Raw genomic sequence first — 27,063 nt, forward strand, 5'->3', positions numbered from 1 at the left:
GGGCCCTTCAGAGCTGCTGCTCAGTGCCTGGTGCCACGTGGCCAGGTGCCTGGCCCTGGAGCTCTTCCAGAGAAGCCAGGCTGCGGATCCGGCGTGCTTGCTGAGCACGGTGCGTGCAGAACGACACACGGTGGTGGGCCAGATGTGGCCCGGAGGCCACCAGCTGGAATCTGAGTGCTACGGAAAAGAAGGTGCATGCGTGGCGGGGGGAGGGGGGTGCTTTGGGGCCAGGAGAGGAACAGGCTTCACCTGCGTGTGCCAGTGCAGCACAATATCCGCAAGTAGCAGGAATGTAGGATCCCATTTAAATAAAGCCTATGCACAGGGGCGCCTGGGGGGCTCCGTCGGTGAAGCATCTGCCTTGGGCTCAGGTCATGATCTCTGGGTCCTGGGATCAAGCCCTGCATTGGGCTCCTTGTTCAGCTTTTCCCTCTCCCTCTACCCCGTCTCCCTGCTTATACTCGCTCTCTCTCAAATAAATAAATAAAATCATTTAAAAAAAATAAAGCAAAAAAAAAAAATAAAGCACATGTACAGATAAAGGAATGTGGGTCTCTGCACACCCATGACGCCTCGACCAACCGCGGTGTCTCCGTACGATGGGAGGTAATTCAGCCACAGGAAGGAACGAAGCCCTGACACCCACTCTACTATGGAGGAACCTCGAAAATACGATGTTTCGTGGAAGAAGCCAGGCACAGAAGGCCGCATATCGTTATGATTCCACTTACGTGAAAGGTCCAGAGCAGGGAAGTCTCTAGGGAGAAGGTGGTCGAAAATGAGTTGGCTGAGGGACGGCGGATGTGGGGGGCCGCGTAGGGGCGACAGCCGAAGGCCACGGGCTTCTCTGGCAGTTGATGAAATGTTCCAGGCTTGATGGGCGCGAGGGCTGCACGTCTGTGAACAGAGCACAAGCCAGGGCATCATTCGCTTTTGCTGGTGGCTCATGTGGTGTGCGCGTCGAGCCTGGCGTGGGCAGCCGAAGCGAGAAACGTGCGCAGACGGGACCTGCCAACGGCGTTTGCTCCGGCGCGGACCGACGTGGGAGGAAGAAGGGGGAAGGGGGTGTGTTTGCCTTGAACCTGAAACTCTGTTTTATTTCTGTGTTTGCGTGAGTTTTTGCGATAAGCAATTGTTACTTAGGAGGCTGACGAGGAGGAGGAGGCAGGAGACGTGAAGGACAGGGACGCGGCCCACGTCCGCTAGCCCAGGGCCTGCGGGTCCCGACGCCGTCCGCTGCCGTGAGCAACCTCCGTGCCCCCCGCCGGCTGGCCGAGGGCGGGCTGGGAACCACGGCAAACACCAAACTCGCTGGGCACAACCGGAAAACACACGATCTCCTGGGTCGGCGGGGCGGGCTCGGCACCCCGGAGGCCCGGATCGATGCTGTCACTCCCGCGACGGGCTGGTCATACGCCGCGTCCGCCCACAGGGTAAGTGAAAGGTGGGTTAGGCGGGGAGGGGCGCCGCTTGCTCCTGCCGCCGAGAACCAGAGGCGGCCCCGTCAGCACGACCCCGGCCCATGGGTCTTGGCCACGGCCTTAGCGGGACCAACGTGGTTGGCGCGGATGTGAGCAGCACTTCACGTGGATTCGGAGTCGTCCACTTTTGACAAAACAGACTTTTACTTCCAAAGCTGGGCCTGCGTCGCGTGTGGGTGTTGGGTCCTTAGAAGTGAGACCTCGAGGGGCCCCTGGGTGGCTCTGAGCCTTCAGCTTGGGTTGTGATCCCAGGGTCCTGGATCGAGCCCCGCATCGGGCTCCCTGCTTCTCCCTCTCCCCCTGCCTGCAGCTCTACCTACTTGTGCTCTCTCTCTGTCAAATACATAAATAAAATATATTTTTTTAAAAAGTGAGACTTCAAGGAAAGCATGACAGGTGCCAGCTGGATGGCCCCGTGGAGTAAGAGCGGGACCCCTGGGATTGGGATGGCCCCACGTCCTGTGCGTCCCGCCGCCGGAGGCTGACCAGAGCCGCACAGACGTGCGTGCGGCAGCCCTGGGATCTGGGCCCCCGTCCTGCTTCGTTCTTGCTCCTCCTGTTTTGGAAGAAAACACCTGGCTGGCGTGTTCAGCCCTAAAGTGCAGCCCAGAGCAGAGGCAGGACAGGTTCAGGAGATCCCTGGCTCCGCAAAGACTGTCAAGAGGGCTTTCAGGGTGGTCACGGGGACCCGGAGGGCAGGGCCAGGCCTAGGGGTGCGGGACCGTGCTCGCACCCGTGACATCGCCTTTGGGCAGGGGCTGCTCCTTTCTAGGACCCTGTGCCTGGTCTTCACCATGAGTTGAGGACCATGGGGACCCTCCTGGGACTATGGGGACCGTTACGCTGCTGCAGTGCAAATGCCTTGTCATTGGCCATTTTATGTGTCTGTCTCCCCAACTGGCCACAGTGAGTGGGATGGCATCCACTGGATAGAATCCCCGGGAATTCTAGATGAAGGCATCTTGACAGGGCTCTTTCGTTGCCAAAAAAATAAATAAATAAATATAAATAAATAAATAAATAAACCTGGAGCGCCTGGGTGGCTCGGTCGGTTAAACATCCGACTCTTGATTTTGATTCAGGTCATGATCCCAGGGTTGGGGGATCGAGCCCTGCATCAGGCTCCACACTCAGTGGGGAGCCTGCTTGAGATTCTCTCTCTCCCTCTCTGCCCCTCCCTCCACTTGCTCTCCAAATAAATAAATAAAATCTTAAAAAAGATGAATCTACTCAACCTCAAGCGCTAAAGGAATGGTGGTTATTGTACTGCTCCGGGTGGGCTTTGGTCGCAAGACACAGATCAGGGCGGGCCATTCGTGGGCAGGATGTCAGGAGCTCACAGGATTCAGGGGCGGGGCAGATCTCACAGATGCTCCAGACATCAGGGGACTGGAGGCAGATGAGCATGTGTCCGGGGGGACGCCAAGAGCTCGCTCGCCCATCGTGCAGGAGACCCGAGAGGTGACGGAGAACGGTGGCTTCGGGGACAGAGAGTGGCCCAAACCACACCTCCGCCTGGGCCAGGTGCAGCCCGAGGGGGCTGGCTCTGCTGGTGTGCATGGAGCGGGGGAGTGGTGATGCTGGGTCCCACCGAGGGTGTGCGCCAGTCACTGCCCCGTGGGGATGGAAGGCACGGCGGCCGGGTGAGTACCCCAGGCAGGAGGCATTGAGAAGTGGAGGGGGCAGTGGTGGCACCTTCCTGGCATGACCAGCGCCGCCTAGCAGGCCCCAGGTTCAGGGATGGGGTTCAGGAATGGGGTCTCCTGGCGCAGTGTGGGGCGTGGAGTGAGGAGTGACGTCCCCGGGACTTCCTGCCTTGGTTTGGAGGCTCGGCCTCATGCGGGCCGAACAATGACGGCCGTGGTGGCTGAGCAGAAGCCAGATGACACTGTCCAATCCCCACCCCACTCGAGGGGTGGGCAACAGGAAGAATGGTGGCCCCCAAAAGTGTGTCCACACCCTAACCTCCAGATGCTCAAGTGTGACCTTACGTGGCAAACACGCGACTGTTACCTTTACAGCAAAAGGTCATAACTGACCCTAAGTCAAGGTTCTTGAGGCGAGTTGGTCCTGGATTCCCCGGGTGGGCCCTGAATACCACCGGTTGTCCTCGTGGAGGGGCACACAGATGCCACAGGAGGCGGCAACTGGAGTGACGTGGCCACAAGCCGCGGAGCCCCGAGGATGGCCAACAGCCCCTCCAGAGGCTCCAAGAGGCAGGACGGACCCTACCCCAGAGCCCGCGAGGAACACGCCCCGGACACCTTGATGTCACACTTCTGGCCTCCAGAACCGTGAGGAGCAAAGTCTCTGTTGATTTAAAACAGAGGTACATGAAGTCAGTTCGCAGAGACTGGTGACGGCAGCCGGGGAAGCGGTGCAGGTGGGTCACCAGGCCCATCGCCGTGAGGACGCCCCGCCCACGCACGCCCATCACCTTGCTGGGGCCACAGAGCTGGGCGCGTCCAACTGAGTCGCTGCCGTCACACCTGGTGGTGGCTTCTGCTCCGTCCTTCCCTCCTGGGAGTCCCCGAACTGTGCTGACGCAGCAGGGCCAGCGGAGGTCGGGGCGGGGTTGGGGGCGCGGCCTTGGAGCAAGGCAGCCCTAGAGAGCAACCAAGGTTCTCCTGGTTATTTTGTGTTGACCTACTTTTGGTTGGTCTTCTTGAGGTTTCCCTGGGGCGTGTCCTCCCCGAAACCCAGGGCTCCGCAGGTGCCACCACTGCAGGGGTGACCTCGGTCGTGTTTAGCACATGAAGGTGATGATGGCGCGTCCAGGGTGAGCGCTGGCAGTGGGGCCCGGGGCAGGGGCTGGCAGGACAGGGCCGCGGGATCGGAGGGGCCGCTGGGCCGGGGGCGCTGGCGTGTCTCTGCCCCTGCCGCCAGCTGCCACGTGCTCTGAGCCCTACGAGGAGCAGGGACTCTGGCCCCATCTCCAAGGGGCACCGCCACCGAGGGGCACCTCCCACGGCCCGCAGCTAGACCACACACTGGCGCACACGCGGCCCAGGGCGGCGCTCCCGGGGCCCACGCGCTCAGCCGCATCCTGCGCTGTTGCCCCGAGAATTATTTTCTACCTCCCAGGGAAGGGCTCCCTCCCACGGCCTCTATTGTGTACCCCGTTTCACGTTCCTCCTGTGATGTGCTGTGTCCTCAGGTGTGAACGGGAGCGTTGCTTCGGCACGCACGGCACAAGGAAACCTCCGCTTCCCCCGTGAGGGCAATCGTCATGCCCAGCCGCCGAATCCGGGGCACGGTCGTGGGTGGGCCCGAGACCAGGTGGGACGCTGTGCCCTGGGGGCTGCTGCTGCCACCCCTCCCTCCGGGCGCTGCCCCCGCCCGCGTCCCTCTGCTGCCCTGGGTCACATCACCCCGACATTTCAGAGGCCGGGGAAATCCTGGCCGTGGGCACGGCCGCCCCTGTGTGTCACCGTGGTGACAACTGGGGGCGGGGGGGGGCTGAAGGGGCCGCGGCCTGCGATGCATCCGAGGCTCGCAGGGGCGGACGCCAGCAAGGAGCCCAGCCCCGGGCCCCCGGGGCGGCATCACACCCAGGACCGGGGTCGGGGGCGACGTGGCTGGTGGCAGGGCCACCTGGGCTGGGGAGGCGCCTGTTTGAAACCACGTCCCTGCACTCATCTCCCACCTCTTCCGAGGGCGTTCAGGCTGGAACCATGCTGGTGGCGTCTCCGGGACTCGTCCGCGGCTTTCCCGGGGCGCTGCTGAAAAGGCGGAACAGGAGAGAATTTAGGAACCAGACAGTTCTCATAAAACAAAATAATGAATTCATCCCAAGTATGAGCTATTGATTTAGCATCACCTAAGAAGTCATCCTTCGCTCCATGAAGAATATGTTTCCAGTTCTAAAATCTTCTAATGGATATGTCGATTTTAACTGATTTTTTTCCCCGTTAGGTCTAAATCTTTCCTTTGGATCGTACCATGCGCCTGTCACGAGCGCTGCTAGCCTGACGATGGCGGTCGGGACGCACATTTCCGTCGTCCAGATGAGCCTATCAGCTGAGGCGGCAGCTGGCCTGCCTCTTTGTCGGCAGGTGAGTGCGAAGGTGTGGGCGGCGAGCGGAGGGGGCCCCACTGCAGAAGCCCAGTGTCCCCGCGGGCCAGGTGTCGGCCCCACGACCCAGCATCCTATTTACCTTGTTTATGAGGCTGCTGCTCCTACTGTTGCTGTTAGTCGTGCAGATGAGGAACCTGAAGCCAGAGAGAGGAAGTGCGAAGCGGGCAGTGACTGCTCCTGCGGCAGCGACAAGTGCCTCCCTCGTGCTTCCTCTATGCCCGGCGCCGTGGGACCACCCGTGGGACCACCCGTGGGACCCTGCACAGGCCTCTGACACATCCCCCAACTGAGGCACAGGGAGGGGCTGGAGAGACTGGCCCGAAGCGCCAGCTTCCTGTGTCCAGAAGTGCAGGCCAGACACCTTCCCGGCAGAGGGCTGTCGGCGGACCCTGCCCTCCACGGGGTTCCCACCCCGACCCTCCACCTGCCACCCAGGTGGCCGCTAAGCTGGAGAGGCTCCTTCCGGCCTCGCACGGGCCCCACCGAGGCCAGCAGCCGCCTCCCCGGGAAGGCAGAGCCCATCCTGCTGCCCAGCTGGGCCCAGGCTGGCTTTGGTCTCCACGGGCACCGGGTAGGGAGCAGCGGCCCCCCAGGCAGGGGTGGGGGGCTCAGGGGGCAGGTCTGTGCGCCCCCCACCCCCGAGGAGACTCGGCAACAGCAGGGGAACACTCTTCGTGTTTTCATCACATGTGCTACATGTGGGGGACGCTCACTGGTTTTGTTGACTTGCTCTGGGAGAACTTCACCATAATAATGTTTTCTAGTCAGCCCGACGTCTCCCCTAAGAGGCATTAATATTTGAATAAATGATTCTTAAGGTGCATCTACTTATAGAAGAAACCACGACAAGCCACCACCGTGTTCCACGGAGCTCAGTCGACACGATAACACACAGGGGGCCGTTGGAGAGCCCAACTGTGTTTTAACTTCCTGAATCGGTCGGCAAGGGATGGATGCCTTTCTAGAACGATCTGTTGGAGAGGAAAACTCACCCCATGCTTCACCCGAATGAGGTGACGTGTCGGTGGGAGGGAGGTGGCTTGCAGGTGCTTCGGGGAGCCGCTGGGACGGCACAAGAAGCCGGGGTGCACAGGATGGGGGGCGTCTCCTTCGAGATCTTCATTTCCCCTTGGGCCCATCTGGAGATTTCAGTGCCTAAACCCCAGAACCACTGCTTGAGGAGGACTTCAGCGCATTTGAAGCTTCTCCTTTAATGGCAGGTGTCAAATGCATCGCCGTATCTAAATATTCAATTCATTAAGTATTAAACATCTGTTCTAAATAGCGCTGTGAAATGCAAATGAAAGCAGCTGTGTTATATCTTAATACAAAATTCATTAAATGCATAGCCCCAAACTTTCCAACCTCATTATAAAGCTGTGTGCTCAACCCTCGCTACCAAAGTCGAGTCGTAGCTCTCCGCAGCCCCTTCTTGAAGCTGCAACATGCAGGCTGCGGGCACGCGCGAGATGCCGGGGGACGGGAGGATTTGCCACTGCCAACCAGGGGAAGGGGGAAATAAAGCTCTGCCGGTGCTGTGCATCCCCAGGAGAAGCCGTGTGTTCGGTTCAAAGAACGTCGAGGCTTGAGGACCACAGTTAAACCGGCTGTGTCTGTGCCTGAGATGACGGTGGCTCCCACAGCCCGCGGCAGGGCACCCGGGGCACCGCTGGCCCAGACCTGTGAGCCTCCCGAGGGGTCAACTCACCGTGTGCGAGTTGCGGGGAGTGCGGGGACGAAGGAGAGAGGGCCGGGGGCTGGTCAGCCTCACAGCCATCCCTACTGCTGCAGAGGTACCCGAACCCTTGCCACGACCCTCCGCTACTCAGGGGGAGGCGCAGCGGGGCAGGGAGGGGGCGGGCGGGGCGCCAGGGCCTCTGAGAGCTCCTGGCGGCTGACGGGTGGCTGGGCGGTCAGCTGGTCCTAGTACGTTCCCTCCCCTCTGGGCACAGCATTGCTTCCACCCCAGTATCTCTCTGGAAATGACCTCCACTCACTGGTGCCTTCAGCCCTGTGACGCTTTCGCTCTCGTTAGTCCATGCCTGGGAGAACCTTCCAGAAACGGCTGCTTCCCTCTGGGCTTCTCCCTCCCCCCATGCCCAGTGCTGCCCTCTTATCTGGTGCCAGCCCTGCAGGTGGAGATGCTCCGTGGATACCTCCCACCTGCTGAGAGAACAGGTGCGCGGACGGCGTGCTTCTCGGGCATCGCTTGAGCACGCAGCACCCGCCTTCCGTCCAGCCACGGTCAGGACGACGTGGGACGCAGACGGCCAAGGAGGTGCCGCCGTGAAGTCCACGTGGCCCCCCCACAAGGCTCCGCCCCGCCCGGGCTTGGCACCCCGGGGGCCACCGTCAGCCTGCGCAGCCCCCTGGGTGGCGTGGGCCTGGCTGACCTCGGGAGACCGTGCGTGGGACTCGGCCTCCAGCCCGCGGAGGTGTGGAGCCCTGCGTGCGGGAGGGAGCCTGGGGTTCCCCAGGGGAGCGGTCCACAGGTTGGTGCTTCCCGACGCTTTTCACCACGACCCACTACGGGAAAGGCACCGTGCGGTGCACCACCCCTCGCAGACGTGCACGTCGCTTGTGCGTCCTAACACGCACGCTTTCACCTTCCAGCGTCTCTGAAAGTGTAGCCTTGCAGTCAGGGGTTCCCTGAGCCCTCTGTACCTCCTCAGGATCGTCCACCTTGTAGGGACCACGTGGGTGGGACTTCACCTTTGTCAGACCGTCTTGACCGGGAGTCGCCGTGACTCTGCGTCGAAATGAAAGGAGTCTGAGTGTGCAGAACAATACCAGAGCCGGGCAGCTAATGCGCACCAGGTAACAAAACCCAGATCCAGGGTCAGGGGAGCAAAGGTTCGTCACTGGGAGATTGGCCTCGGGGCCACGCGTCGGTTTCTTCCAAAACAAGCAGCACGTGCTTTACGAGCCTTCAGAAGGGGAGTGTCCCCCAAGGACGGAGGCGGCCGCAGCCAGCCACGAAAAGGCAGGAGAAGCGGCCACGTCTCTCGGGACGGGTGAGGAACTCCAAGTGCCAGGAAGCTGCTGTGGCACACGCGGGGCTTTCCAAGGGCTGCCGGTGAACACCGTGCCTCGTGGTGTGACGGGCTGTGTGTTTTCTTTCTTATTCATAAGAATCAAAGTACATCTTACGGATGACGGCCCTTACTAATGAACTAGAGGACGCACGACTGGAACACGCTTTGCAAACCAGTACTCATGTGTGGGTGTGCAAGTCACCGTGAACATTTCCTGTTTTGTGTTCTATTTCATTTTTAGAAACTCTGGCCATGACCTACACCATTGATTTCCCGGCCCATTTAACGGACCGTGACCTGCAGTTTGAGGGGATGAGGCTGGCGGCCGTCCCGCCTGCCACGTGCAGGAAGCCCTCCGGGGAGGCGGAGGGGAGGCCTGACGTCGTGCGCTCGCTACCTCGGCGCCATCGGCCGGGGACAGGGCGGGAGCCGCGCACGCAGCCGACCATCTTCCGGTGGCCACATGCGACGTGCGAGAAGCAGAAGGCAAAATCAATTTTAATGATTCGTCTTATTTAGTGCAACGTATTAAAAGAAGATCATCTTAAGCCATCAAGACGCAGAAGTCCTTAATGGGCCACTTCACAGCCTTCTCTTCACACTAGCCTTGAAATCGTGCATCGCTTACACAAGGCCCATCCTAGTTGGCACCGGACAACGCTTCTCGGGTCTAAAGGACCGGAGCGCCTGTGGCCGGCGGCCACCACACTGAGCAGCACAGCTCCAGAGCCCAGGCCAGCAAACCTCTCGTGCAAAGGCCCAGATCATACCCATTTCAGACTCTGCCAGCGCTGGTCTTTGGCGCTCCCCCTCCATCCGCCCTCGGCGCGCAGACACAGGTTACGCTTCAACAAATGGCCGCGGTTACGTTTGAATAAAAGTATATTTCCAAGAACACGCAGCAGAACAGATCTGGCCGCGGGCTGGCGTTTGCCGCCCTCCGATGTGGGTCATTCTGTGCCCGGAGCCATCAGTGCCTCTGGACCCTCTGGTTCAAGCCAATAAACCCTCTTCTTCCATTCGCTTCTGATGACCCGGTGAAGACGGCTGCCGTCGGAGGCCCTGCCCCACCGAGGGGTGCGGGGCGGCTCTCAGAGGTCCTGAGTCCCTGTCCACCCGCTCCCTGTTCGTTCCTTGGGAGCGCGTCTCAGCCTGCGCTGCCCGTCCTCTTCTTCCTGAGAGCCTGGCGCCTCCACTCATTCCCCTTTCTCTTCTCTGAGGCGCCAGCTGGGGCCTCTTGCATTTGAAAAGCATGTAGGGGGCAGCCTAGGGGGCTCAGCGGTTTAGCACCGCCTTCAGCCCAGGGCGTGATCCTGGAGACCCGGGATCAAGTCCCGCATCGGGCTCCCTTCGTGGAGCCTGCTTCTCCCTCTGCCTGGGTCTCTGCCTCTCTCTCTCTCTCTCTCTGTGGGTCTCTCATGAATAAATAAATAAAATCTTTTTTAAAAAATGCAAAGCATGTAGGGATGGGAGGTTGACTTCCGTGAAAAGCGGGCATCGTCCTTCATGGACTTGGAACCCCCCAATCCAGGGAGTAGGGACAATTGTCAGGCAGGTTCAGAGCAAGCTGGCCGGACAGGCGGAAGGGCCCTCCACGTACACGGGCTTCCAGGGCCTACAGACAAGCTTCCCCTCCCTGCCTTCCTGGTCACCACCTCCTCGGGGGGCCTGGGGCCGTAGCATCTCACGGACTCAGCATGGTGTCAGCCAAATGGCCCCAGCATCCGACTGCGGCTCCAGGCGAGGCACTGGCCCAGCACCGCACAGGGAACCATTTCCAAATGACAAGCATTAGCCCAGTGGTTTCCAAACGCCATTCTCAGAGCCAAGCGACTGTCATGTAATCAAGGCACGTAGCAGACCTCCGAGGCTGTGCCTGCCCATCCCGCCATTTCCCACGGGTGACTCCTTGTCCCTGGTTGGCCTCCAATGACTGGGGGACACCAGACCACTGAGTCATCGCCCTGAGGACCCTGGACTTGGAGAAGGCCAGTCTGCAGTGAGAGTGAAGGAAGTGGCAGAAATGCCAAGTGAAGCTGGTGGGGACATAGCCAGGGGACCCGTGGGCATGCGCGTCCCTGGATCTCACATCCAGATCTGGCCCACTCTTGGTTTTCTAGTGGCTCAGTGGCTCATGGGGACATGTCCAAGTGTCTCTGGAAGCCCCTTTCTGCTTAAGCAGCGCCCAGTGTGTGCAAGCAATGCAAGCAAATGAGTCCTGCTGAGTCCTACTCAGTAAGCCGGGTCCAACGAGAGGGCTCGGGAGCCACCGTGAACGCACTGACGTGAGAAAGGCCAGGGACACCGGCGGGCTCAGCCTACCTGAGCCCAGAGGCCTGGCGCTCCCTCACCACCCACGGTCCCGTTGTCTGGGGCTTAGTGAAGCTGCGGGCAGCACCTCCTCGCCCAGGGGAGAAAGCACCTGCTCGTCTTGCTGGGCAGGCTGCTCTGCTGGTCCCCTTGGGGGTGCCCGAGGGGGGCTGCCAGCTGCGGGGAGCAGGAGGCTTGCTGACTCACAGGCAGAGAGCATCTGGGAATCCGAGGGCTGGGCCAGCTGGAACTCTGCCCAGCGAGACGGGCGACCTGGAGAGAAATCCCTTCGCCAGCACCTTCCTCCACAAAACACTTGTGACTCTGAATATCACGTGCGGCTTCGGGCATTCCAGGAACGACGTGGAGCATGAACGATGAAGTCACAACACTCCGGGACCAGCTTCCTGGAAAGGGTCGAGCAGTCCACCCAGAAGCTTGCGCTGCGACGCTACTTGGACACGCATCTTCGCAGGTGTGTTTAGTTACGAGTGATGCCGGCGTGAGTGTGGGCCCCACATCTAGTGACTGGCGTCCCTACAAGGAGAGGACAGGACACAGGGACGAAGGTAGAGGCGCAGGTCGGGGGCGTGCAGCCACAAGCCAGGGAACGCCAGCAAACACCATAAACCAGGGAAAGGCCGGGACCCCCCTCCCCGGGGCCCGCGGAGCAAGTGCCCTGCCGACACCTTGACCTTCGACTTTCGGCCTCCGACACAGAAAATGTCTGTTGCTTTAAGCCACGCAAATTTGTGCTGATTTGTCACGGCAGCCCCAAGAAACGGATGCAGAGAGCCACCCAGGGGAAAGAAAGCCCTGAGTCGGGTGGTCACCCTCTGCGGGCCGCAGCGCCCCCTGCACGCTGGCCTGCTCCTTCCTGGGGGCCAGCTTCTCCGTCCCTCCGCCTCATGCTTCAGGGCCCCTCACCCGCCTGCAGACGCCCTCCCATCCCGGGGGACCACAGGCCCGGGGCGCTCCTTCCCGGGGTCCCCTGTCCATGCAGAAGGCCTCTGCCACGAGGAGCTCAGGGGACGCTGGTGCCTGTGTCTGCCCCCGGCTCCGCTCCCACGGCGAGCTCCTGGTGGCCACCCGGGCCCCTGCTAGCCCCACGCCAGCCCAGGCAGGCACGTTGCGGGTGGGTTCCCAGGTACGATCACTCGGTCGAGACCAGCCTTGAACGTGCACGAAGCAGCAGCAGCTGGGGCTTGGCAGAGCAGGGACGCGAGAAAGCACCGTTGCTGTTGACCGGGCTTGGCGGTTATCAGTTCCAGCTCCTGCCACCCGGATGGACTCACTCCTCACGACACCACAGATACGCTCTGGTCCCGTCGGATGGGTGAGGAGATGGGGGGCGCTGTGTCCAGGGGCGGCTGCACCCCCGTCCCACCTGCCTCTCCAGGTGCACCCCTGCCCTCCGAGCCATCTTCCTGGCACACGTGGGACGAGGCCAAGGGGAGCTCTCCTCTCTGAAGCACAGCACCCCCCTCACCGTGGCAGTGGGCAGCGGGCAGCGGCCACTCCCATCCATGATTTCGGGCGTTCTGATGTAAACCCAACCTCCCTAAAGCCGGACAATCAGATACCATATTTCGGGAGCATACTTAGCTCACAAGAGGACCAAATGGTCGCTTAGGACACTCTTGCTCCTGGTGATGGTCGCTTGGGACACGTGGACGAGGTGGCTGCAAGTTCATGGACTTTTAGATCCATGTGTAAGCGATGCCTGCTGTCTTCCACGGGCCAGGGACAAATGCAAACTGAGACGCGGGGTGTCCACAGAAGGCATCCAGACAACTCATGCCCCCGGCATCGTCACTTAAGGCCACCTCCGGGGCCGTGAGAACACCTCTGACGTCCATCTCCGGCTGACAGGCCAGGGTGGCCCTCAGCCCATCGTCTCCAGCCTGGCGCACGCTGGCCGGTGGCCGGGCAAACAGCCTCGCCCGCTGGAGCCCCAGCTCCCTGCTCTCCTCGTAGGTGCCCTGAGGATCAGAGATGGGTGAGGAGGCCCTGGCGGTGGGCCGGTGCACAGGCGACCCTGCGAACAGAGTCCACGCCCTGTTTCAGTCTTGCCTCTCTTCCGGGAACCTGTGAGCAAACCAACGCAAGAAACCGTAACCGTGATTCCAACCAGCGGGAGGAGTGCGTTACAGGTGGACACGGGGTCCCCTTGGATTTCACAGGGTGAAGCCCGCGGCCTCCCGGGGCTGTCTTTGGAGATGGGTGACCAAGGCTGCAGGAGGTCGGCAGGGCGGGCCCCGCTCCCACGGGACGGGAGTCCTCACGGGAGAGACACCAGGGACGCGTGTGCACAGGCCGCGGGAGGACCCAGCAAGCAGATGGCCGCTGCAATACGGAGAGAGGACTCAGAAGAGGCGACCCCGTGATCTGGGCGTCTAGCCCCCAGCGCCGGGACGAGTGGAAGAGAAGACCTGCGGGGTGCGGGACTCCGGTCCACCGCCCTAGCAGACAAACACAGCAGGCAGCCCTGGTCTTACTGTCTTCAAAATTCCGTTTCTAAATTCGACTCCCTGATTGGTGCCCTGCCATGTTCCAAGACGGACGCAAGGGTTTCGGAGTCTGTGTCTCCAGGTCAGCGGTCCCCGCCGTGGTCCTGTGAGGACGGGCCTTTCACATCACGGTACGTGGCTCTGCAGGCTCTGGGTCCACGGGGCCTGGGACTTGGAGTCGGTCTGCAGCACCGCTGATGGGGGCCACTGGGAAGCTGCGGCGACGTCTTCAGCGGGTGGGACACCGGGCTGTGTCCAGAGCCCCGTCGGGGCTTCCTCGCTTCACGCTGCTTGGATGATGCTACGTAGAGGGAGCCAACACCCGAGCTCCTCCAACCCTTCTCCCAAAGCATCTGGGACTTGTCCACACGCCTCAGCTCAGTAGTCTCCACTGGGCAGTTCCAAGGGAGATTTTTTTCCTGCCTTTCAAAACGTACCTAGGAATGGCTGTGTTGGTTACCTGGGGATTCCGACTGCTCCCAATTACTGGAATGTTCTCCCTAATTTGAAATGTTTTCCTCTCATGGCTCCCAAAAATTTGCACAAACGATCCCACTGTTCAGGTTTGGACCAGAGCTCCAGCACTGGCGGCTGCAACAAGAGGTGGAGCAGGCAATTTAGACGCCCCATTAAGGCGATAAAAACCTCTCTGCATATTGAAATATACAAAAGGGGGGAGGGCACCGCAGTCAGCGGCGTGACGCACCTGCTCGTGGGACATCGATGGGAGATAGGCCGCTGGCCCGATGGGTGCACTGAAGGGGCCTAGGCAGGTGACCCCAGGGAGCCCGGACTGGGTGTGTGATCCTCTGGGGCTCCCACCTCTCAGCCCAACCTCCTGGGTGCTGAGAGCAGTGCCTGGGGCCGTCCACACTTCGGGTGCTTGTTAGTCATAAAGCAGGTCCTACGACTCCTGAGACCACTGAGTAGGATCAGGTGCCTGGGGCCAGGAACCCAGGCCCAAGGTGCCCCAGGGAGCAGAGCCCTGTGCAAGCAGCCACCTGGGGATGTGACATCCACCAACATAGCTCTGCAGACTCGGCCTTAGAGCAGCAGAGGAAATGAATGGACATTCAGTCATGGCCCACAAGCCCCGAGGGTCCTGAGTCAGGGCACCCCACGCGGCCCTCCCAGCAGGGTCCCGGGCCCCGAAGGTCTGGAGTCCTGAGAACAACTGATGATGTCGATGATGACAGCTGTCTCCTCCCAGAGCCAGACACTTGAGGCCCTCTGTGCTCGTCTGCTTTCACAAGAAACCGAAACAATGACCCCAGACAGAAGATGGGGACTCCACCTCCCAGCTGACAAGCCAGGGCCAGGTCCCCCGAGCCCCGCCGGGTGCTGAGGCCTCTGCTGCCTGTGCTGTGTGTGTGGCCCCTGCCTGGGGCAGCCGGCTGGTCACCAGCCCAGGGACAGTGCCGCAGCCCGCTGGCATCGCCCTCCGTCCCTCCCAGACACACGGCCTGGAGGGTGTGAGAGGTGGGTTACGGGCAAGTCCTTGCCAGCAGAGATGGTCTCTCAGGAGCGGTAGGCCCTGCCTGGCCCGGGGGAACCAGAGGTGAGGACCCTCCCTGCGGACGGGCTGACCCGGCGTGTGGACCGCATGTGTGGGCCCAGAGTCCACGTGACATGTCCTGAGACCTGGGGGACTGCAGGCCGCTGCTGAGCCCCAGTCATGACGATATTCCTCACAGCAGGTGCGACGCCCCAGGCAGAGCAGATCTCATGGACCAGCACCCAGCAGAGAACCGAGGCGGAAGGCAGGCCAGCTCCCACTCATGCCGCAGCGGTCCCACCGGGGCAGACAGAGTCCGGAGGAGCACAAGGAGGAAATAAGTCTGATTCCTGGTGCCCGACTCCGCCAGCTGCTCCTTTTGCCAGGGCTCCCTGGAGTCTCTGAGCACCTGCTTCCAGTTGTAATAGTTCAAAGGATCCACACTCTGGGTGTGTTAGTGACCTGGAGCTGCCACAACAAACTGCCACCAACTGGGTGACTTAAAACAGCAGAATTGGGTCTGCTTACAGCTCTTGAGGTCAGAAGTCCAAAACCAAGGTGTCGGCAGGGGCGGTTCCTCTGGAGGCTCCGGGGGAGAGTCCACCTTACAACCCCCTTCCAGCTCCTGGCAGCTGCCCACAATCCTTGGCGTCCTCTATTTACAGATTCTTCCCTCCATTCTCTGCCTCTGTCTTCAGGTGGTCTTCTCTGCCTGAGTCCCTCCTCAGGTCTTGTAACAACCCTCATTGGACTCTGAGCCTCCCTTGGTCCAGCAGGATCTCACCTTGATCCTCAAGCACATTGGCAAAGACCTTATTTCCAAATCAGGCTGAATTCTGAGGTCCTGAGTGCAAGTCAATTTTTAGGGGCACACTACTCACCCCCCTGGGGGCAGTATGGGGATTGCTTGTCTAGTCTGCTGTGAGCAGTATGGACACTGTGTCTACACCCACCCAGGGCTGGGGAAGGGGGCCCACGAGGACACTGATCCAGCTCTCCTCCAACACAGACTTCCCCTTTGTTTTAGAACCTCCTCAATTTTCATTATAATTAAGTCCAATTATTGCAAGAACCCTAGACCGAAATCAAGGATTTCATTAGTTTTCTGTTGCCATTGTAGTAAATGACCACACACCTTGTGGCTTAAAACCACCCAAACTGTTCTATAGTTATGTAAGTCAGAAGGCCAGTGAGGGTCTCAGTGGACCACAGTGAAAGGGTGTCTGCAGGGCGGGGCTCCTTTCAGGAGGCTCTAGGGGAGGATCCCCGTATGTGTCTCCTCTGGCTTCTCCAGGTGGCCCGTGATCCTTGGCTGTGGCTCCTTCCTCCTTCCTCAAGGTCAGCAATGGCAGATTGAGTCCTCCTCACATCACACCCCTCTGACTTCCTCTCTGGCCTCCCTTTTCCACTCCACAGGACCTTGGTGGGGATATCAGGCCCGCTCAGACAGTCCAGGATTATTTCCCCACCCTATGGTTAGCAGGTAGCAACCTAATTCCAACCGGAATTTGAATTTCTCTTTTCACATAACAAACATAATCATGGGTTCTAGGCATTGGGACCTGGATACCTTAAGGTGGTGGGTTTTTATGTCTTTCTGTCTACCACAGGGTTTTCCTGCTCTTGACACATAATCTTACTCCATACTTGTCAGTGTCCACCTGCGTTAATTCCTTAAATTTAGTAAGACTTGTTATGTGGCCCAGCGAGCGGTCATCTGTCTTGCAGAACAGACCATGTATTCTGAAGCTGCCCATATGGTAGAAATATCAGTTAGGTCAAGGTAGTTGGTAATGTTTTCGTATCACTCACTTTACTTTTTAAAAATATTTTATTTATTTATTTATTTATTTATTTATTTATTTATTTATTTATGAGAGACACAGAGAGAGAAACAGAGACACAGGCAGAAGGAGAAGCAGGCTCCATGCAGGAAGCCCAATGCAGGACTTGATCCCAGGACCCCAGAATCATGCCCTGAGCTGAAGGCAGACAACCGCTGAGTCACCCAGGCGTCCCTCATATCACCCATTTTAACTGAATTTTTCTCTATTTCTATCAAGTGCTGAGAAATGGCTGTTAAAGTCTCCATGATTAGGGGATCCCTGGATGGCCAGCCATTTAGCGCCTGCCTTTGGCCCGAGGCACAATCCTGGGGTCCCAGGATCGAGTCCTGTGTCGGGCTCCTGGCATGGAGCCTGCTTCTCCCTCCTCCTGTGTCTCTGCCTCTTTCTCTATGTCTATCATAAATAAATAAATAAATAAATAAATAAATAAATAAATAAATAAATCTTTTTAAAAAAAGTCTCCATGATTATAGAATATCCACTTACCTTACTAGGTGCTTATACATTTATAATTATCATGTTTTCCTGATGAATCGACCCTTTTATCACTATGAAATATTCCTCTTTATCTCTTTTAATGCTCTCTGTCTGGAGGTCTATTTTGTCTGATACTAGTGTAGCTATTCCAGAGTTCTTATGCCCTACTGGTTGCATGATATACCTTTTTCCATGTATTTATGCTCATCCTATCTGGGTTTTCATGTTTAAAGTAACTATTTTAAAGTAATATATTTAAAATAACTACTGCGGTTGGGTCTTGCTATTTTTAATTTTTAATTGTGGTAAAATACACATAACATAAAATTTACCATCTTAAACGTACCATTACTATCTTTAAATGTAATTTGCCATTTTTAAGTGTACAGTTCAGTAGTGCTAAATTCATCCACGTTGTACAACCAATGAACAGAATGATTTCATCTGGCAAGAGTGAAGTTCTATACCCACAATACAACTCCTATTTTTCCACCCCCACCACCACTTCCAGCCCCTTGAAACTACTATTTTACTTTCATCTCTAGGAACTTTACTACTCTAGGTACCTCACATAAGTGGAATCATCCAGTATTTTTGTCTTTTTGTGGCTGGATGGTTGATTTTACTCAGCATAATATCTTCGAGGTTTATACATATTGAAGCCTGCTTCAGAATTTCCTTCCTTTTAAGGCTAATATTCCATTGTATGCATTTGCTACATTTCCTTTAACCGTTCATCCACGATGGACATCTGGGCTGCTGCCATGCTTTCACTGCTGTGAACAGTGCTTTAATGAACAGATGTGTGTACACATGTCTGTTCATGTCTGTGCTTTCTTTTTGCTTGCTTTTTCTTTTGGGTATGTACTCAGAAATGGAATTGCTGGATAATATGGTAATTTTATTTTTTAACTTTTGAAGAATTGCCATACGTTTACATTACCAGCTATACCATTTTACATTCCCACTAATAGTGTGCAAAGGGTTCCAATTTCTCCACACCTTTGTCAACACATATTATTTTCTGTTTGTTTGTTTGTTTGTTTGTTTTTCTTAATGGTAGCCTCCTAATGAGTATAAGGTGCAGGTCTTGCTTTTCAAGATCCATTCTGACAACCTGTGCCTTGTAAGTGGCATATATAGTTCACCAACATTTAATGTAATTTGTGATACGGTTGGATTTAGGTATGCTAATCTCTTATTTGTTTTCTGTTTCTTCCTTCTGTTTCATGTTTCTCTGTTCCTCATTTTCTTCCTTCTTCTGGATTATTTGAATATTGTTTAAAATTCCATTTTAATTAATCTATTGTGTTTTAGCTATATCTCTTTACATGGCACTATTAGTGGTTGCTTAGGGATTAAAATTTGGATTAGACATACAAATTCAGCATTTCAGTCTACTTAGAGTTGATACTGTTCCATCAGAGTATGTAAAGTGTAGAAAACTTACAACTGAATAGGTCCATATGGTTGTTTGTTTTGGTCCCCAGTCTTTTATGCTATAGTTATCATGGGTATTATATCTACATACATAATAAATCCTAGAAGACAATGTTGTGATTTTTGTATTAAACAGTTTATGTATTTTAAAGAAATTAAGAGTTTAAAGTCTTTTATATTCACCCACATATTTCCCAGTTTTGATACTCTTCCTTAGTTCTCTAAAATCTGAATTTTCAACTGTCATCACTTCCCTTTGATAACTTCTTTTAGAATTTCTCATGAATAGCAACACGTTTTCAATGTGTTCTTTAATCTGACAACTATGTTCCTTTTTGAAGGATATTGTTCCCGATTATAGAATCCTAGGTAGAAAGCACTTTGAAGATGTCATTCCACTGCCTTCTGGCGTCCATAGTTTTGGAAGAGAAGTCTGCAGTATTTCCAAATCATCTTCCTCCAGATACATGTATAGTTTGTTTCTGACTACTTAGTTTTTCTCTTTCTTTTGACTTTCAGGAGTTTGATTATGAGGCTTAGATGTGGTTTTACATATATTTATCCTGTTAAGGGTTTGCTGAGCTTTTTGAAACTCAAGTTTACGTGTCACCAAATTTAGAAAATTTCTTGGCCTGTAGATCTTTACATAATTTTAGATACTTTTTCTACCACATTCTCTGTTGCTTCTCTTGGGACTCAAACTGCACATATATTAGACCTTCTGATGCTGTTCCCAACATTTTGTTCATTATTTCTAATCTAGTTTCTCTCTTCTTCAGATTGGACATTGATACTTATTTATATTCAAGTCTATGCACTTTTTCATCTATGATCTCCATTTTAGTAATAAGACAATCCACTGAATTTTTAGTTTTAGATATTGTATTTTTTTCAGTTCTAGAATTTCCATTTGATTCTTTTTTATAACTTCTAGTTCTTAGCTGAGATTTCTTATCTCTTCTTTCATTGCCAGCATATTTTATCTAATACATTCATAATAACTTCTTTAAAATACTTGTCTTCTAATTCCAACATCTTAAGATCATCTAGCATTGTTCTCAGTCAACTTTTTTCTTGAGGCTGGATCACATTTTCAAGCAAGTTTGATTGTATCCTGGAATGTCATGTATTGGGAATGTTACGTCATAGAGATTCTGGGCTGTTTTAATCCTCCAGAGAATGTTGATTTTTTTTGTTTGTTTTTGTTTTTGTGTTCGCTGAACTTAAACCACAAACTTGGTCTCTTTCATGTCAGGTCAAATCATAGTTCAGAACTGCTTTATTTCAGCTGCTCTGAGTTTGCCTAAAAGCATGTGTAGTTCAGGAGTTGACCAGAGACTTGGGTACAGTTGTTTTTTGTTTGGTTGTTTGTTTTGGTCCAAAGTTTGTAGTTTTTATTTACAAGAGGGCTAGGTCCATAGGAGTTCACTTGGCCAAACACTTATGCTTTTTTCTAACACATCAGTGTTTTGCCCATCTGTCACAAAGCTAGGAGGCCCCTGGGCAGGAACAAAAGGCCAACTCTCTCCAGGCTGAGGGCAGAGGCAGCTGTGAGCAATCCTGCCTTCATTAGTTTGCTCAGGCTACCATAACAAAAATACCACATACTATGTGGCTTAAACAACAGGAATCTATTTTCTCACAGTTTTGGAAGGTAGAAGTCCAAAATCAAGGTGTCAACATTTTTGGTTTCTTCTGAGGCCCCTCTCCTTGGTATATAGATGACTATTGTTTCCCTGTGTCTTCACAGTTTTCCCTGTGTCTGTATCCTGATTTCCTATTCTTATAAGAACAATAGTCATATTGGATTAGGACCACCCTATGATCTCATTTAACCTTAATTACCTTTAAAGACTCTATCTCCAAATACAATCATATTCAGAGGCACTAGAAGTTAGGACTCTCAACATATGAATTGGGATGAAGACCATTAATCCTGTAACACTGCCTGTAAAGGCCAAGGACCACACTCTTACGGTGATTAATTCAGCTGACCTGCCCCCCAATGGCACCCATGTCATTACCATATTCTGAGGAGAAACCTGAGGCTAAGGAAGATACATGGAGCCAGTGAGCTGCATGTCTGACACCAACCTCGTACATCAGGCCTGTCTGACCAGGAACCAATTTGGGTATTGAACTCTAGTCTTCCAAGATCAATAGGTCATGGGTACCACTCAGGCTCCAGGACCACCTGTCACAGGACCATAAGCACCAGTAAGAGCAGTTTCCATGTTGGATGGAGGGCACCAGATGGTCTTTGTGGGCCTGATCTGTGGCTCAGTATCAGCTCCTGGCAGCCAAAAGAGCCTGGCCCTGAGGTCAGCAGGCTTGTCTTCAGGCCCCCAACACTTTATCCAGCACTTCACCTGAGGTGTGGCCCCTTGCTCATCATCAGCCTCCCCATGGCTGTGTTACTGCAAACACACTACATTTCAATGGTCTTTGATTCAACAATCAAAGGGAGAAGCAGATATGGCTTTGTAATTGGTGTTAACCACTATGGAAAGTGTTCTGAGGTCCCGAAGTACAACCTGGATGCACACAGGTATGCAGCTTACTTAAGTGTGTGTTTCCCTGAGTAGCCCTTCTCTACATGGACCTGGACAGGGTTCCCACAGAAGGATGGTGCCCAGCAGAGTCTACAGTCCTGTCCTAGAGCATCCAGCTTCCCACACTTGCCTTTCCCCACTGGGGACTGCCCCAGAAATGAAAACTTCTGCAGAGATGTGTCCCATATGAAAGGTGTGGGCTCTTCTGAGGCACAGCCAGAGGAAGAAAGCAGCACCTGAGATGAGCAGAATTGAAATCTTCTGGAACACTTGGCCTCAATGTCATTTTGAAGTGTGAGATGATATCAAAGAGCATGGCATGGACCCACCCTGGGGCCACCAGAAAGTCTGGGTGGGAAGGAAGGGGGCAGGTCAGGGTAATGCCCTCTGCACCACGGGAAAGGATGGGTAGTCATAAAGGCTGCTGGCTGTTACAATTCTCCACAGCTCTCTAGCTGGTTCAGTGGAATTTTACATGTCAAAGATTTTTAACCAAGCATTGCTACTGTCCCTCAGCTTCATTCATGTAATTATATTCATGCAGTAGATTCATGTACTTTGCCTCAATTACACCGTCTGGGGAACCATGTGACAACCCATTAATCCCCTGGCAAAGTATTCAACTGGCAAACAAATTCAGAGAAGACAATCCCGAAAAACTGACAATCCCGAACTTCACCAGCTCCCCTCCTGCTGAAGGTGTCAGGGGGCTCACCCCCCCCCCCCCAGGGAGAAGCAGGCGGCTCAGTGCTCTGTCCTGGGTTCCAAGAGCTCGCCCTTACCACTGTCCAGGTGCTGCGAGTTCATTCCCCCACTCAGGGAGATGCCACCTCACAGTGGGCAAACCCCAGGAAAAAGGGAATGACATGCATGCAACATGCCACCCAGTGTAGGGTCACAACAGGAAGATGTGCAATTACACAGACAAAAATACCCCGAGGAAATCAACACGGGACTTATTAATATCAGATCCATAGGTGACAACTGTCAGACAATCAGTCAACAAGGCCTCGTGTCTGTGTGATCCCGGCTAACCCGTTACGATCTTTATGAAGTGTCCTTCTGGGGGGTCCGGATCTTCAGATATGAGGGGAAGCCCCTGCCCTTTTATTAGCAGCTAAGCTCTTTATACTCTGACCATATTGCAGCAGGTTAGAAGTCTAAGCTTTATTGTCTTATGTTATTGAAAATCCAGATTCCGGCAGGCTTCTCCCTCAGGTCACGCTTTGTCTGCGAATACATTCTCATTTCTCCATGTACAGAGACCGTCTGGAGAGAGGCAGAAAAAGATTATGACTGTAATATACTTAAATCCAATTTATTTGCCTGGCCAGAAACTTCCACCCTCCACAATAGCTTCCTACCCGAGATGTTGTCTTTAATTCTTTGGTGACAGGGAGAAACGTGCGGCACTGGCTTCCAGCAGGTGCGGACACGGAGGGACGGCATGGGTCCCCAGATGCCTGGGCCGGTGGGCGGCGGGAGCGCCCCAGGTGGAGGCTCAGCACTGACTCGGGTTTCTAGCTCAGAACTTCTCATTCGTTTATTGGGAATAAATCCTCAGTTGCGTGTTGTCGCGGAAAGAGAAACACGTTCACTGGAGAATAAGGTTAGGAAAGATGCCTGGCCCCCCGACTTTCGCCACAGCCCCCACTTCGGTCATAAGTCATCCAGGAGTGTCCATGCTGGCTGCCGGCCCCTGCCCAGGCTTCTGCCCCAGCAGGGTGGTCCTTATAATCACAGTCAAGGTCTTCATTAGCCTGCATTCACATTTCCTCCAGACTCTGTCTCTGGATGCAGGCATGTAGCCTGGCAGGAAAATGATTTTTTTTTGGGGGGGTGGAGTGGGGATTCTTTCCTTAATTAGTATTTGTTCGGTTTAAATGATGGGATGCAAAGACCAGCCAGGGCAGAGGGGAGCATTGGGCAGGGTCCACTGCCCAGAGGGTGACCAGCCATAGCCCCAGCCCCTCCCCACCCCCTGCCCTGGCCTCGGGCTGCCCAGTTCATGAGGGTGGCCCTGGGTTGCGTCCTGATTATCATCTGCAGGCCCTGGCTGCCGCCCTTTCAGTGCTTGTCGGGACACAACCACGGAGCTTCGACCTTGACAAAGGGGGGAGGCGGGTGTGCCAACCCAGGTGGAAGGCGTGAACTACGGAGTGCAGGCTTGGGGCTGGAGAGCAGGGCCTGCAGACAGGGTCCTGGCTGGCAGGGGGGTGCCCGGGAGAAGCCTGGGAGAGGCTGCACAGTGAGCAACTGCTGCCAGTTTGCCTGGAATGTCCCATGTGAGCGCTGGAAATCACCTGTCCTGGGAAACCCTCAAATCGGGAGAGCTGGTCACCTAGCAGCCAGGAACGGATGGTGACAGTGCCTCACCCCTGCTGCTCTGTCCCATCTGGGTGACCCCTCAAGTCAGCTTCCAACGTGGGCCTGTTTGCTCACTCGTAAACCACAGACGACGGGAGGCCTATTTACCCCTAGGAAACCTCATGGCCTCTCATCCCTCTTTTGTTTGGGTCCAGGCACTCTAGATGACCTGACTTTGCTGTCCCCAGAGATGATCCACGGAGAGACGTGGCATCGGCGGCACAGGGTGTGAGATAAGAAACCGGCCCGCCTGGAGAAGGGGCCCCAGAGTCGGCGGTAGGCTGTGAGGGTGCGCTCCAGGAGGGAACCTCCATCCTCTGCTCAGTCTCTTCTCCCGGGATGATGAGAGTGGATGTCTCGGTGGGGACACCAGGGGCTGCTGTTGGAGAGTCTGAGCCTGGGTGCCACCAGGAAATGGGGCTGCTGGCAGCACCAGCAGGCCCCGGGCTGGGAGCCCCAGACCCCACCCTGACCCGGCTAAGGGTGCCCTGTGCCAGCCAGCGGGTTGCCAGGCCGCCCAGGACAAGCTCCCATAACTGCGTCATAACACCTGCTCGTCTCTGCCGTGCAAGACCAAAACGATTGTAACTCCGTTTACAGCTACCGAGAGTGAGTGAGTGCCTTTTCCAGCTCTTCCCCAGCACTAAGTATTACGCTTTTTAAAACTTCTTGCCAATGTGAGAGTAACTATGTAAATTAGATCTGCATATTCTAACATATGAATTTCATTTTTATTTATTTTTAAATATTTTATTTATTTATTCATGAGAGAGACAGAGAGAGAGGCAGAGACACAGGCAGAGGGAGAAGCAGGCTCCATGCAGGGAGCCCAATGTGGGACTCGATCCCCAGACTGGGATCACGCCCTGGGCTGAAGGCAGACACCCAACCGCTGAGCCACCAAGGGCCCCTAACATAGGAATTTTAGTGTTTTTGTTGTAGGAAAAATTCAAGAGCAACCCAAGTGTCTATCGATAGTATCCTGGCTATGAGAATCATTGATTGTCCTAAAATGATGAGCCAGAGCTGTGCTGGTGAGTTGTGTTCACAGGGAAGGCCTCCAGGACAGGGTGAGTGAGGTGAAAGCTCAAGCCTTTGTGTGTAATTTTAACAGGCTTTCCACACACATTCCCATGCATACAGGTGCACATGTATACCTAAGTGCACACACGTGCACACACACCCCACCAGGCAGGGTGCTGTGGGCATCCGGGAGGGGGCTAAAGGTGGGGAGGAAGACAGGAGAGAAAGCACTGGGTTTCAGGGTCCGACCAGGGTTTGTGCTAAATCAGACACTGCGTAGTCGCCTAGTCGCCAGGTCAATGGAAAGATCATTCTGCAAGTATTAGCCCCTCAGGAAGTCTGGACAGAACTACATTAACTGACCAAGGAAATATATTAGAAAACAAAAACTCTGCTGCTTGGATTGAATTTACATTCTCAGAAGAGTTCGCAAATGGGTAAGTGGGATCTTTAGCTCATTTTTCCAGAAGCAACACTGTGATCCATTTTTAAAAAAGATTTTATTTATTTATTCATGAGACATACAGAGAGAGAGAGAGGCAGAGACACAGGCAGGGGGAGAAGCAGGCTCCATGCAGGGAGCCTGATGGGGGACTAGATCCCAGGACCCCGGGATCATGCCCTGGGCCGAAGGCAGGCGCTCAACCGCTGAGTCACCCAGGCGCCCCCCCACTGATCCATTTTACTCTCCGTTTTCCAGAACAGTCTTGGCCCTGCGTGTCTCAGGGCTGGTGTGTTTCAGGCCGAAGCCACCATAACCCGCCCCTCCATGTGGAGCCTCCGACGCCGGCCCCTCCACTCGCCACCTCGCCCCGAATGCCTGAGATCCACTCCTTGGTCTGTGTCTACTCCTGCGTCCTCATGCCCATAACTACGGGGGACACAGGCCGGCTTCCAACCAAAGGTAGAAAGCCTACATCTAGCTGGTGGGACAGGCAGGAAACCAGCAATGGAAGGAGTGGAAGAGGGTCCAGGCAGGAAGGCGGGCAGACCTCGGGCCTGGAGGAAGTGAGCCTGAAGGGGTGTCAGATGATATTAGGGAGTCACCGTTTTGTGAGACGTGGGGATGGTAAAAGTGATGCCAAGGCACCCTCACCTGCTAAAGACACACGTTGGACTCTTTAGGATGACATAAAACAGCGCCCTGGTTTTGCTTCCTACATCCCAGGACAGAAATCCCCCGAGCGGGAAGCAGCAAGACAGGCAGAGTCAGGGCTTGATGCAGCGGCACCACATACTGGAAGCCTGATCTCCTGCTCTACCTGTGGGCATGTCTGAATTTCCCCCCACACACAGTTTTTGAGAGCACCTACCAACAGTAAAATATGAATGAATGAATGAACAAATAAATAAGAGAGTCGAAGGGCCAATATACTCAAAACAAAATCAGTTATCATTATAAACTTGCTGGTATTAGAAAATTCAGGAGAATTAATTTGTTAAAATACTAAAAACTAATAAGAAGGCTTATCAGCCGGCCAGATCACACACTCTGTAAAGATCTACAACTCCTCCCAAATGCCAGCCACGGGAAATACCACTGGAAGACAGATTTTTAACAAGATGCCATTTATAACAAGTGCTGGGTCTCGTGTGCATGTGGGAGAAAGCCCACCCCCCCACCCGTGTCCCCGACCTCCGCCTTCCGGGTCCCTGAGCAGCTGAGACACGGCTCTCCTGCCGCCCCAGCCCACTCAGTGCTCGTGACCTTCCAGAAGACACCGCACCCCCTTGCCTCTGAACTAGAGGATGCTCGAGCCCTGCGGCTGCATAACCAGGGCATCTGTCTTTTCAGATTTTGCCTCCTTCCTGCAGGGAGGACCTGCTTGCAGCTTGTAGATGGTGAGCAATTTGTTAGTTTACCCAGGATGGATCTGAAACTCCGAGGGTCAGGCTCGTGGGCACCTGGCCCCGTGGGCCCTCACGGTCCCTAGCACCCGACGGCACATCAGCCACATGAGGCGCGGAGCTCCTGGGCCTCCCGTGACCAGCGCCTCTCAGCCTGCAGACCCCAGGCACCTGGCTCTTACCTGCGACGCCCTCCCCTCCGGAGCTTGTGGGAGACATCACACCCGCTGTGATGACAGCTTCCACAGAGCCACGACCAGGGCCCCACGGCACTGCACCTGTTACCGGCTGCCGCACCTCTGCGAACGGGAAGGGGAATCACCACGTGCCCACTGTTGGCAGTCTGGACCTAGCAGGTAATCAGAGAGGTACAGGCCCCACCTGCGTGCCTCCGACCCAGCCTCGGGTGTCTGCAGACACGTCTGGGCCTGGCACCCTCGCACGTGTGTTTGCCTCGAAACCACGGCACAGCGGCACAGGCAGCTCTGTTCAGACCTCTGGTCTGGGAATTCTCATCTGGAGCAGTTTTCAAAAAATGAATGCAGACGAGAAATTGTGGATTGGCAGCCACGGCATGTCTAGCCACACCCCACATAGCGG

The 27,063-nt window shown here is 55.0% G+C and overlaps 1 protein-coding gene across 5 annotated transcripts in view; it reads right to left on the reverse strand.

Moving 5' to 3' along the window:
- C28H10orf143 (chromosome 28 C10orf143 homolog) overlaps positions 1-27,063 on the reverse strand; it is a 96,742-nt gene that overhangs the window by 18,700 nt on the left and 50,979 nt on the right. Inside the window, exons 4-8 of one of the 5 annotated variants that reach the window (XR_007406698.1) lie at positions 6,552-6,800; positions 5,639-5,693; positions 5,128-5,203; positions 3,919-4,086; positions 732-3,791 (exon numbers count right to left, since the gene is read on the reverse strand). The gene's annotated coding sequence lies outside the window, so the exon portion shown is untranslated. Of the gene's footprint in view, positions 1-731; positions 4,087-5,127; positions 5,204-5,638; positions 5,694-6,551; positions 6,801-27,063 lie in introns of all 5 variants that reach the window. The other 4 variants (XR_007406699.1, XR_007406700.1, XR_004810099.2 and 1 more) reach the window with 4 other exon arrangements.

This window comes from Canis lupus, chromosome 28 (assembly GCF_003254725.2).
Source record: "Canis lupus dingo isolate Sandy chromosome 28, ASM325472v2, whole genome shotgun sequence".
In the NCBI taxonomy this organism is placed as follows: domain Eukaryota; kingdom Metazoa; phylum Chordata; class Mammalia; order Carnivora; family Canidae; genus Canis; species Canis lupus.